Source organism: Protopterus annectens, chromosome 7.part0 (genome assembly GCF_019279795.1).
Source record: "Protopterus annectens isolate FY-2018-M chromosome 7.part0, PAN1.0, whole genome shotgun sequence".
Classification (NCBI taxonomy): domain Eukaryota; kingdom Metazoa; phylum Chordata; order Ceratodontiformes; family Protopteridae; genus Protopterus; species Protopterus annectens.
This window is the reverse complement of record NC_056739.1, coordinates 1155945597-1155959332: the sequence shown is the minus strand read 5'-3', so window position 1 is coordinate 1155959332 and position 13736 is coordinate 1155945597. Positions and strand designations below refer to the sequence as shown.

Sequence of the window (13736 nt, the reverse complement as noted above, 5' to 3'; positions counted from 1 at the left end):
TAGAGATGGGGACCATACCCCTTGTGCTCTCAATTTTCAGAAGGCTGCACCCCAGCCCACATTTGAGGCAGCTGTGAACAGCTTTTGGACTGGTGGCAGAGGGTGCAAAGGGAGTCCCGTGTAGAGTGACAATTGTTGGATCCACCAATGGAGCTCCTTCTTCAAATAGGGGATGAAAAAACTGTAAACTCCAGAGCATGCAAATGCTACATCCAAACTGATTTTAGGAATCAGTTGAGTTTTCTCATGTGAAACTTGGCCAGAGGTAGCATTGGAATGGTGGATGCCATGAAGCCCAAAGCCCTGAGAAACTCTCTGGCTGAAATGTGATGCAAAGGTAGAAGGCTTTTGCAAGTAGGAGACGAAGTCCTGGGTCCTCTGAGAAGGAAGAGAGACCCTCAAGAGGTCTGTCTGAATCTTGCACTCCAAGAAGATGTGATCCTGAGAAGGGGTGAGAATTATTTTTTTGTGGTTTATGGTGAATCCCAGACTTTGTAGAAGAGAAATGGCAAAGTGGATGTTTTGCTCCAAGACCTCCAGGGAGGTTGCCAGACAGAGGAGATTGTCCAGATAAGGGGAAACGTGGATGCTCTGATGCCTGCGGTATGCAATCACATCAGCTAGACATGTTGTAAATACCCTTGGTGCTGTACAGACTCCGTAGGGCAAGGCAGAGAACTAAAAATGCAAGGAAGTCACAGAGAAACAAACACTTCCTTTAAGTGGGGTGGATGGGAATGTTTAAGTATGCATCTTTGATATCCAGTAGAATAAGGGGAAACAAGGTCTGAAGAGTTAATATACGAAAAGTGGGCACCTTCAGAAAGGTCTTGAGGAGAGAAAGGTCCAGAATAGATCTCCATGGACTATCCTTTCTGGGCACTAGGAACATTTCGGAAGTAAAATCCTCTTCCTTTTTGGTCTTGAGAAGCCTTCTGAATGGTTCCTTGCCTCCGCATGTCTAGCAGTACTTCTGGCAAGGAAGCTAGTTGTTCCCTTGCTGGTTGGGGATGCCCCTGAAGGGAGGAAGTCCCAGACCAGAAAATATCATTTTTGAATAATAGAGAGAACCCAGAAGTCTTGGGTTATGCTTTCCCAGAATGGCAGTGACAGACAGAGAGGAGCTGGTAGGAGTCTCTGCAGCATCATAGCTGTATTTGATGACGTGGTGGGGTACTTGAGAGGAGGCTCAAAGCAGGGATATAGCCAAAGTCTTATTCTCGGAGTCAGGCAAATCAGAAATGACCTGAGAAAGCTGAGACAGAAGCTCTACAGCTAATCTGGTCATGCGAGTTTGGTAATTAACGGGCCTAAATGTCAAGGTGGCAGGTGTACACTTTCTTTCCCCAGCCTTTCCAGGATCTTGCTATCCTTATCTGAGGGAAGGAAAGAGGTGGAAGGTAGTAAAACCTGGATGGTTTGACTGAAGCCACAGAAATAACCGATGGATCTGCTGAAGAAAATCTGAACAGGAACTTGCAGTCCTCAGGTACTTTGTAAAATCAGTCAGGCTTCTTAGGAGCAAGAGACTGGGAATCAGAGTTCTGGGATGCGGATGCCATCCGCATCTAGAAGTGCAGGAAACACATGAGGAACAGCTGAAGGGCTAGGGGATTCCAGCTGCAGAAGATCATACTATCTCTTTTGCACTATAGATTCCAGAATGCTATCCCATTTAAAATGATCCCTCATTTTGACCAGAGCCTCATCAAAACAGAGTTCTTCCATGGATGAGTCAGCCGCACTGAAGTCCTCCTGTGGGAAGGCAAAATCTCACTGGGAGGGGATCTGCAAGGAATAGGCCAGAGATTCATCTTCTGAGAATACCTTTTCCTCTGATGAAACCTCTTCCCTAACCCTTTTATGTAGGGAAGCAGTGCAGGGCGGCAGGGACTGAAACACCTGAAGGGGGCTTAAGGGCCATAAGGGGCTTGAAAAGACCTTGGGTAAACTGTTGCCAATCACTTTGGGGATCTTTGGAGGAACAAGTGCTTAGTCTTCTGCTTCTTCTTTTGCTATGGGTCTGCCCTATGTAGCTTAGGAGGCCCAGACATAGGCCTACATTCAATAATATCAGACAGAATTTCCTCCCGCACAAGGATCTGAGGAATCAACTTTGGGCCTTCGGTGATCATGAGCCTAGACTCCCCTCTGTACACCTGAGATGGATGACTGCTCAGCCTCTGAAGAAATGCCTGTGGTCAGATCTAAGGCAGTCTCAACATCGGGTTCAGCCTGTGAACTAGAACCAGGAACTATATGCATCTTCGGGCTCTCATCCACCTCAAGAGAGAAGTCTGTAGTAACAGGCACAGCAGAAGGTTCAGGCCTCGACTTTTTGGCCTTCCGCTTTTGTAACCAACTCAGCCTTGGGTCCACAGGATCCCTCCATCACACTTTCAGCTAACAACTTTAAGTGCTGATTTTCCAAGTAAATGGCTAAGTAGAAAAGTCTTCTCCTTAGAGAGTCTTGGGCACAAAGGCCTGACAAATGGGACAAGATTTGTGGTCGTGGGTATGCCCTAGGCAGAGCACACACTGTAGATGGCTAAGTTTGTGCGGAATTTGTCTTCCACACTGGCATTTGCCTTTCTTGGATGACATGAACCCTACCATAAAATGGTAGCAAAAGAAACAATAATTCCCCAATGGAGCACTTATATTACTAAAAAATGGAAATTAAAATCTAAACCAACTATACTTAAAGTAATGAATACTGTAACAGCGACAAAAGCACAGGAAGTGGGATCTTTAGAAAAGGGTAGGAGTAAATTACATAGGAAAGAAATGGAAATTGTAGTAAAAATACTTGAACAAAAATGTTCTGTAGGAGGAATAAGGTTTAACAGAAGGCAGGATTTGAACACTATGTAATGTTGTTTTGATTATATTAGTAACAATACACATGATGTATAAAGTTTGTAAATGTGAACTTGTTAATATGTTTCGATTACTTTTACATAAATGTAAGTTTGTATATATCACAAGTGATAATTCAATAAGGGTTCAAAAAAAATGTCAGCAGATCCTCTGATTTCATTTCCATTCATTAGGGTCTGTCCTGGTCCTTCTCAGCTTGTCTGCTACAATATTTTGCTCTGACGAATTGTCAGATACCTGTAAGAGTGACACTGTGTTGAATTCCTGCATACAAAGCTACTTTAGCTAATCTGCACTGAGGGTGTGATCTAGACTCCCCTGTTTGTGCACCATACCACTGTGGTACTGTCTGACCACCTGTGGTCCTGAAAATGAGTAAGACTTAAGTTTATTTACTACTGTCAAAATCTCTTTGAGGTTTGTGTGTTTGGCTCCATCTTTTTTGTTCCAAAGACCTCATACTTTTATCCCCTAGTGGCACAACTTTCCAATCAAAGTCAGATGCATCTGTTGCAACAGACTGTAGTGGAGCTGGAAGGGAGAAAGGGAGACCTCAGTTCAATTAAAACTGGTCTTTCTACCACAGTAGTTCTCTTTTTACAAACCCCAAAACTGAAATTTGAAAAATCGGGGGGGGGGGGGGGTCCTTAATGTTGGAACTACACTGTTTTTAAGGGGTTCCTATTACGTGATCAAAGTTTTGAAACTTCGAACACGACAACATCGAACTTGTCTGTTCAAAGTTTCAAAACTTCGAACACGGTAAAAAAAAAAACAAACAAAAAAAAAACAGATGCAACAGTAAACTAACTGTTGCAAGCAGAGGAGCCCCCTGCACCCACCGCTTTAAATATACCAACTCCGAGATTGCACTACAGTGCAGTAAAGGGAAATATTCCCTTTCCGCACTATAGTGCGGTCTCGGAGTTGGTATATTTAAAGAGCGAGAGGTGTGGGGGGTGCAGGGGGGGTTGCCACCTTGCTTGCAACAGTTAGTTTACTGTTGCATCTTTTATTTATTTTTTTTATATATTCGAAACTTCAGCAAGTTCGACTATATGGTTTCGACCATATAGGGTTCGAACTTGTTGAAGTTCGATAATGTAATAGGAACCTGTTTTTAATCACTGAATCTTTCTCATGTGGATTCCAGCTAGAGGAATTATGAGAATCATAGATATGGTGAATCCTACAAAAAATTACAAATTTCCTTTCTGAAATCTTTTCCTGAGTGGGAAAACTCGGGAAGAGATCTAGATAAAGATCTACTTTTTTTTCCTGTGGGAGAAACACTATTTGAAATGATGTATCCAGAAGGTACGCAGGAATACAATTCTGTAGGATGAAGTACGACAAGGTCTTTGAATGTTCTCCTGGAAACCCAGTGTGGGAAGGAGATCTTTTACCAAAGTGAAAAATTCCTGACACACACCGAAAAAAAACTCTGCAAAGATAAGCAAGTCATCTAAATAAGGGAGAATGTAGCTACCTTGCTGGTTGCAACAGGCTATCACAGGAGCTAGACACAGTCAACACTCTTGGAATAATGGATAATCTAAAGGGTAATGCAAAGAACTGAAGGTGTAATAACAGACACAGAAAATCTCAAAAAAAAAAAAAAATTTGAAATCTGAGGCTATAGCAATGTGGTAAGCATCCTTTAAATCTAGAATTACCAAAAAACCTGAAAGGGGAACAAGAACATTTGAATTTTCACAAATTGATTGAGAAAGGAAAAATCTAGTACTGGTCTCCATGGAGCTTCTTTCTTAGACTGACATGTTCATAAGTTTATACCAGATAACTACCAGGATCTTTGCAAACCCATGCAACTCAACCCAGAGTACCTTGGACACCTACGTGGTGGGATATGTTAGAAAAGAGGTAACTATGGGTTATGTGAGGGGGTGTGGTAGTTGGGGATTAATTTATTTACTGTCGACCTCTGTTCATCACAGACATTGGAACCAGACTGGGGGTGAATTTGCTATTTCCCATCCAGTGATCAAGGCTTCTTTTGAATAGGGTCAGGAATGAACTCCGCTTCACGTAGATGAGGAGCTTATTCCATAGTGTGGGCATCCTTTGAGACATATATTGGTCCTTCCAGCAGGTTCTATTTATGTAGCAGGCAAAGTCGGAGTCCTTGGAAATAGTGTTTCTGGCGCAGTTTGTCTTGCAGATGTGCAAGAGATCCATCAGAGAAGGAATTGAGGATACCTTCTATGCTAAGTTCAGATCTCAGTAACCTGTGGGACATGGAGTACAGAGGTAGGACAAGGTATTCATACCTTGGATTCTCCTAGCGAGGATCCTTTGAGGGTGCTCCAACTGCTGTAAGTGCCTAGTTAGGAATATGGCAAAGGGAGCATTGTACTCAGTGACTGGTCTGATAAGGGCAGAGTAGAGCAGTACTATTGCTTCCTTGGACCTAGATGCCATACCATAGCTTAGAAGATGGGCAACATACAATGATTTCCTTGCTATCTTGTTGTGTATGGGTCAAATGCCAGACTGCTGTCTATATACATGTTCCCAGAACCCTAACTAACAGGTTAACTTTTAGGATTGTTTTATCAATTAAGTAATTAGCCTGGGTGGACAATTTCCCAAAGAGCGCTACAATACATTTCTTTGTATTGAGTTTTAATCCATGGTGTTCACACCAGTTATTTGTTTGTGTTAGACCCTCTTAAAAGGATGCTGGCATTATGGAGGAATCTACTGACAGCTCCCAATTTACAGTCACCTGCGAACTTAGTACGACAGAGGCCTTTGACATTAGCCCTGACTTCAGAAAAGTAGATGCCAAACAGCAGCGAGCCCTGGGGTACTCCACTGATGTCCAATGTTTTGGTGAGGTGGTCTCACTTATCCTGACTTCTTACGCCCTATCTGAAGCAATCCAGCAATTTATGTAGGGATTTATGCCTAGTTCCGAGTGTGTCAGCAATACCCAAGTGGGGTACTGTATCAAACACCTTAGCTGGGTCAAGACAGGCAGTATGCACCATTTTCCCCTCATCCACAGCCACGATGACCCTCTCAAAAAAGTCTACCAGGTTAAGTAGGCAAGACCTTCTCTTAAAACCAAACTGAGATGGGGCTAGTTTCTGTAGTTTGCCAAAGTCCTTGTTGATCATTTCCATAATAATTCATTCCATGACTTTGCATGTTAGACTTGTCAGACTAATAGGTCTGTAGTTCCTGGGGTCAGATGATGGTCTACCCTTATGAACAGGGATGACTGTTGTGGTCCTCCATTCACCTGGCATGCAGTCTGTTCTGAGGCTGCAGTCAAACAGTGCCTCAGGTGGCCCTGCTAGGTCATGTTTTAGGCTATTTAGGACGCAACCGGGGATATTGTTGCGGAGGATGAAGCAGTGATTTTGGCCTTAGCAAGGGCCTTCAGGACAGTCTTCCTGTTGATATGGGGGGGTATAATAGAAAGGATTTGGCAGGGGGATATGGGGAGTGAAGGCAGAGCTAAATTTATCAGCCATTAGATTTGCTATGTCACCCTGGTCACTGAAGGTTATGCCATTTACCAACAGTTCTGCACACTGCTAAGTATTACCTTTAAGGTACCGGAAACATTCTTGGAAAAGAAAAAAATCTTTCCATCAGGAATAGTGGAACAGGTTCTATTACACTTTGAGCCAGAGCCAGAACAGTATGAATGACAGAGGGGAATAAAGAAGTTTACTCTGGTAGATGAGTTGGAATCCCCTGAAGAGGAGGGTAAGGATTCCCACTGCCATCTGTATCACTAACTGATCACTCTCAGAACCCATGGGCCTGAGATTATCTGTTGCTAAAGAAAGAAATGGACAGATTTGGGAGAAGACTTAATAGGACTGCCAGAGTGGGAGGGGTAGTTTATAGACAGTCACTCAGACTTGTTGTACTGCCCTTATTTCTGGGAGGATCTCCCTTTCTTTTTAGAGCTTCCTTACTGTTGTTTTTTTTCAAACATTTGCTTGCTAGAGGTTTATTGAGTCTGCTTATTTTGCTTTTTATAAAATAATCCTGAGTTTGTCAAGAAATGTTTAACAAACTGGCAAAACAAAGGCTGAAAAATTGGAGTCACCCCTTTTATCAGTTTCCCTCATCACACCTTAGTGGAAGACAGGGCTGCAGACAGGGTGTCAAGCATATTGCAGACTGTATTACATCCTCCTAAACTGGAAAAGGAGGAACAGCAGTAAGCTGAGGAAATTCCAGTTGAAATAAATCATACTTTTTTTTTTTCCAAAGAAACTGGAAAGTCAGTTTATTCCCAGTGAAAAGAGTTGGTTCATCCTAGACAGTTTCAGAAAGGAAATATTCTTCCAATGAAAAATCAGAAGAAATAATGTACTCACTCAGAATCTGTTGCTTGAGGAAAAGATCTGAATTTGTTCCCACAAATTCTATTTCCTGTTCCTCACACTGGAAATTTTCAGAAACTGAAGAATTACTTTTTCTCTTACCAGAAGATCCAGACTGAGAAAGGTTAAGAACCCAAATCCCTGAGCAAGGCCAAATGAATCTTCCCTACCTACAGTAACAGAGGCAGTAGAAGATAAATGTTTAACATACTGCTTATTTTTTGCAGAAATACCCAAAGAAGCAGAGGCACTCGTGTCAGGGACATCACCCAGCAAACAAAAAGGCATCACAGTCGAGTAAAGAAGAGAAGCAATCCCCGTTCCTTCCTCAGAAGTGGGCACAGAGGATGTGTCTAACCCAGAGTCCATGATGGCTGATGGGACTACACCAGCTGAACAAGCATGAAACCTCAGACTATCTCCAAGTCGGCAGTCTGAAGACTACTGAGTGAGTAGACTGGTCAACTAGGAGGGGTGTAACTCGAATTGGTAAGAAAACGTCCCCATACCCATGTAAGACAGCAAAGACTAGAGTAAAGGGGGGAAACAGAAGATGGAAGTGTGACATTGAAGAGGGGATGATGGGTGGGGATGGATGGAATACTGTAACAGTGAAACAGTGATTAGTAGGACAATTTCTGTTACGATAAGGTCTTACAGAATTGTACTATGTCCTGTCTGAAATCACTGCTGCAGTATTCCTGACATACAGCCGATTCCCAGAGCTGGAGAAGGAAGAAGGGAAGCTAACTACTGAGAAGACAAATTGTCCAGCACCTGGACAGCACTGGCATAGCAAAGGTTGTCCTCAACCAGGAGAGAGCATTAATTTTGAAGAGTTTGGTAAAGGTGTATGAATTGAAGACCCTGAAAAAGAATTTCTGGAGAAAGAGGCTAGATTACAAGGTCATCCAGGTAAAGGAAAATATGAAGTCCTTCAGTGTGACAGAAAGTTACTACAGGTGCTAGGCACTTCACGAACACTCTTGCGGCTGTGGAAAGACCAAAAGGCAGAAGTCATGTGAAAATGACAGGAGCCATAGAAAAACCTGAGGAATCTTTCACACAAGGGGAAAATGGGAATGTTTAAGTAGGCATCCTTCAGATCTAATGACACTAAGAAAGCCTTTGGGAGGATAAAAGGTAGAGTATGAAGAGAGAGCATTTTGAAAGAAGGTACCATCACAGTAAGATTTCAGGATAGACAGGTCTATGATGGGTGTCCACTGCCCTTTTTTTCTTGGGGGCTAGAAAATCCTGGAATAAAACCTTTTCCCATGAATTATTTTAGGACTTGCTCAATGGCTCCCTGATTCAAGAGATCTTAAATAAACAATTGGCGTCAGAAGGGATATTTGGTTTTGAGGAGGTACTGTCATGCCTTTCAGAAGAGTAATATTTTCCCAAGACATGCCATTGTTGTCCCTGATAATGGAGAGGACCCACTTATCTGTGGTAGTAGCCTTCCATCTGGTCAGGGAGTGCAACAGCCTTTGAAAAAATGGGTGATGGGGCCGAGGACAAGGGGACGGATACTACAGGGGTAGTCACAGGTTTTTGTGTCTAAAGGGTGGCCTCCCAGCTGCAGGTTCCCTTTGGGATTTTTCAGAGCATCTTTTCTAGGGATCTTTCTTTATTTTTGAACTGTTCTAGGATCTCTTCTAGTGAAAGAGGTAAATGTATATGGGCAGTTCCTGTTGTATCTAGGAACTGAGGAGAGTAGGGTCTGCCTACAGTCTTTCATGACCTTACCTTTGTCTTGAAGAGTTTTGAACAGATTGGCTGGGTGAGGGTCAAACATTATGTTTCTGCAAATTTTTGAGGTGAAATCATCAGGTATTGGATGACTGACATCTGAAGCCATGCATGTCTGCAAATAATGGATCCAATGACAGCTGAATTAAAATAAGTATCCAGAGCATTGTAACTGCACTTAATGCTGTGCCTGGTAATCTGAGGGGCTTGTAAAAGTAAGCTCTGCATCTGATGCAGATAATCTGCTTCACAAGGTTCCAATACAACTTTGTTTATGGGGATAAGAACTGAAATAAAATACTTTGTCTTTTGAGTCTGGTAATTAACAGCCATAAATGCAAGGGTAGCAAAGGTGTACACCTTCTTCCTCAATGTATTCATAGCCCTGCTGTCTTTGTCAGTAGATAGGACATTAACACTAGGCAGAAGCTTAGAGGACTTATGTGAAGAGAGATCCTGCAGAGGGGTTTGACACAGAGTTCTAATATAGATATTTATGGTCCTCAGAAACCTTGTAAAACCTGTCTGGTCTCTTGGTTGAGAAACAGGTGCAGAAGAGTTGGACTGAAAGCATCCTGGAAAGCCTCAAAGACAGGCGAGACTGGTGAAGGGGTAGGGGTACCCATTTCCAAGAGGGTGTAATACCTCTTCTGAACATCAGAGATCTGGTGGATTGTCAAAGTGTTTCATCATGTACTGTACAGTCTCCCCAGAAGTTTCCTCAATACGGGGAATCAGGTGAAAGGGAGTAGCCTTTGTCAGAAGCGATTTGCCCTGAAGAATACAGCGGAGGGGAATATTCCAGAGAATGGGTCAGGATCATACTCCTGCCCCTCATCAGAGGAAGAGGGATGCAGGTTAGGCTTTAGAGGAGTAGCCTCTGTTTGTGGAAACCCAAAGGAGGGAAGTTTCAAAGGCATAAAAGCTTTGAGCAACCCATACTGAGAAGTCCATCCACTCCTCCCTAGCCGCAGAGAGGAAGGCCACATGCTTGGTCTTGTGTTTTTTTTTTTCTTTTTAGGCATGACATCCATCTGGATGTGACTTGGAGGTTCAGAGCCACATATGACCTCTATAAGGGAGCCTGGGATCTCTTCCCCAATTAGAATTTGTGGGGCGCACTGTGGTCTTGCTGAAATAATTAGATGAGGTTCCTCTGATGTATCAGTAGTCTACAAGGCCTCAGGAGCCATACTGGTCTCTGGTCTTGGTAGCGAGCAACCAAGAAGTAGCTTGATGTACAGTGTTTTCTGTAACCTCACCAGGTAGGTCAGAGTCACAAATATTACACAGCAGATGTTTGAGGTCTCTAAAATTTCTTCTTTGCTGGCAGAGGGATGTCCAAGGATGCAGAGTCAGCCATCCTGGACTGGACCAAGCATTTCAACACCTTCCTTGAGACCCAGTGTCAGAGCAGAAAGTCCAGACCCAAGAACTTTTGGAATGAACAACTGCCAGACACAACAAGATTTGTGATCATGGTCCGGGCCTAGACAAATAAGATGCTTGGTATGCAGGTCCTTGTGCTGAATCTGCCTACCACACTTGCACTTACCCCTCCTGGCTGATATCTACAACTTTAATAAAAAAATACCAAGATAAAAAGGAAGGTTCCCCAATGGGGAACTTATCTGTATAAACTAACAAAGCAAAGGTACAAATGATCAAACAATGAACAGTCCAAATGATGCAGGACCTGCATTCAGGCCAGGGGCAAGACTGTCTGAGGATTCACAATATGTCTGTCTTTATACCCCAACACATACGAGCTGAGTTCATACATTGGAAGTACGACCTACGGGAAAGTAAAGCCTTGATACCCAGCCGGATGTCAGAGTTGACGACCCATATGTCAGTAATACTGCAACAGTTATGTTAGTTATGACACAGTAATGTTTTCTCAAAACAAAAAAGAAATGCACCACAAGCACAAGACACACTTGCCAAAGCCCCTAAAAATCATTTATATAATCATCACAATAAACTTGAGAAAAATGTCATGTGAAATCCAAGTCAGAAAAAAACAAATAACAGGTCCTAGAAAATAAAGTACTGTTTTATTCATAAAATTAAATGTGGAAGTCCCCCCACCCCCCCAAGCAAACAATTTATCTGCCCAGCAAGGAGAAATGCTAGCCAACCATCAATCCTTGGAAGACAACAACAGAAACACTCTTTTGGCAGTAAGAAAGATTTGATAAGCTTATCATCTAGACCTCTATTTTCTCCAGGCTAGCTTGAGCTGTCAACAATCTGGGTGCATGGAAGGTGCCCTGAAGCTTCCCAAGCTGGCCATCTGTTACACCGTAGGCAGTATAAAACCCACACAGTTAAAGCTACTCGTACAGCTAAGGCTTTTTCTGCATTTATCTAATGATGAACACCTGTAGTGATGGAACAAAAAAAAAATTAACTTGTTTTCATATAAATTTACATTTTAAGTGTACAAAAATTTGTGACAGAACTAAAAGCACATTACCCTTTCTACTCTGTTTTCACTTAACACGCAACCTCTCATACCAATCCCATCTCCATTTCTAAAAGCAACCTAGTAAATTGTTCCCTAGTTCAACTTCTTTAAAGAGAATCATGTATTTTTGGTGGAGTCACCTATAAAAATATGACATACTCTCAAGGCTTTAGAAAAGGCTGTGTTGATAAAAAGTCCAGAAATAAAAGATATCTTTGGCCTTTGCTCATCCTTTAGTCTCCTTCACATTAGTGCATGAGCAATGTCATGCCTTACTAGAAGCTACATTACTCAGTAGTCCTCAATAAAAGTGAAGATTAATGCAATGGTTACTTGCTTGCTGGACTATCTACTGTACTGTGAATCAGTGTATTAACTGTGGTTTTCAAATTTGCGTACTGTAAGACTGTTTATGAATACAGTGGACGACACAAGAGTGCAGTTTCACACATGGGAATAAAACAGTGTACCTTGTATATGGGCCTTATTCTAGTATGACCTAGAAACTTACAAATCTCATTCGGACAGCACAGACATACAAAGCTCTTGCACATGAAGCACCCAAAGACACTTAATACACTGGCTGCCAGTGAAACAACTTCAAGGAAAATAAATTCATCAATCACAAAAATGTGGAGCTATTATGTGCTGTTGTTAACATCCTATATGTAATTCCTTGTTTAGAAACTTACATAAAGCATTTAATTAACTTTTCTAATAAATATTGCTACTACACAGTTTGAAGGGTACTTACCAGGCTACTGACTTAAGCCTAGCAATGCATTACCAATGTCATTTTTGGCCCTTTTGTCTTGAGTAAGAATAACCCAGAGGCATAAAGAACAACGGATATGATGAGACATCATCTTCTTGCTCCTATTCATAAAAGATGTGGGGGCAAAGCCAGTGGTGAATTTGCAGTTTCCCATTCATTTGTCCAAATTACATTTGAATAGAGTAAGAAAGGTACTTTGCTTTATGTGGAATGGAAGATGGATATACAGAAGTGGTATTCTCTGTGATAAACATGTCTCTCTCCAACATGTCCTATTTTTGTTGCAAGAGAGATAGAAATCCATTTAGCAAGTGTTCACACTAACATTGGACTTCACAATGTGTAATGATGTCAATAACTTTTTTCCACCACAAAAATGAGGTACAAAGTTAGGAAAATAGTTATAATCAATATCAGTCTTTGTACTACATATTCTGCAGTACTAATGCACCTCCGCCTTTACCACCATGAGTTGTCTGAAATGTTGTTCTGTCACTCTATATTTCTGCTGTAATAATTGTGTGCGCATTTCAAACCCTCACAGCACATCACATGTGCTTGTCCACACCTCGCATAAATACCACCAGGAAATAATGACTTCAAGGGCAACCTACTCCAATTTCCTCCATAACATCAGCAAAAGGCAAATGCAACCATTGCAGAAAACACTGTGTATGCATACTGCACTGTCTCCATAAGTGCCTAACAGTCAAGCACAAAAGGATGGCAGGGAACCCCATTTATTTTCCCTGCTCTTTAGTCACAGGAAGGGGTGACTTAAGATGTTCATCATATTGAAAACTGATGCAGCAGATATAGCTACACCCAAACTGTAAAGCAGCTTGAGCAGAGCTGACTAAAATGCAAGTTTGGGTACGAAGTCCTTTAGAGCTTTACTACTACTGCCACACAGTACGGTCCTCTGAGACCTACCTTTTGAGGATCGACGATCAGCTTGTGCTTTCCTTTGCTTGACAGATAAGCTCCCTTTGGGGAAAAAGGCTCAATTTCTTAATATGATGTTTTATTACTTTCCTCTTCAGAAAAAATGTTATATTAAAGCTACGAGTGTTGTATTTTGACAGACTGTCAAGATTAACGTACTTATAAACAGATAACTCTTTTTCTTTCAGTTTTAAAGTAGTGTTAACTAACTGAAAACATACTGTCTTTGGACAGAATGCTTTTTACTATATATTTTTTTTTTGTTTAAAAAAAAAAACAACCTTTTATGGGTTGGTAGTTTTACTAACATTATCCACTGGTCTTCTTCATAGGTTCATACTAGGCTATCTGCCCTAGGGCATTTATAAGCCTAGCCAGAATGTGTTTGGCTTTCGCCAACCATTTTAAATTAATTTTGCTATGCCCTTTTTTTGAGGTTGGTATACTGTGCCTCTGTCTAACAGTGACACAGAAGTCATACCCGGGGTAAACCTACGATCTCCCATCCACTCATCAAGATTCCTCTTGAAAAGAGTCAATG

General features: G+C 41.8%; 1 protein-coding gene across 5 annotated transcripts in view; it reads right to left on the bottom strand.

Moving 5' to 3' along the window:
• HERC1 (HECT and RLD domain containing E3 ubiquitin protein ligase family member 1) overlaps positions 1 to 13736 on the bottom strand; it is a 3987333-nt gene that overhangs the window by 3904568 nt on the left and 69029 nt on the right. The gene's annotated exons all lie outside the window — the stretch shown is intronic.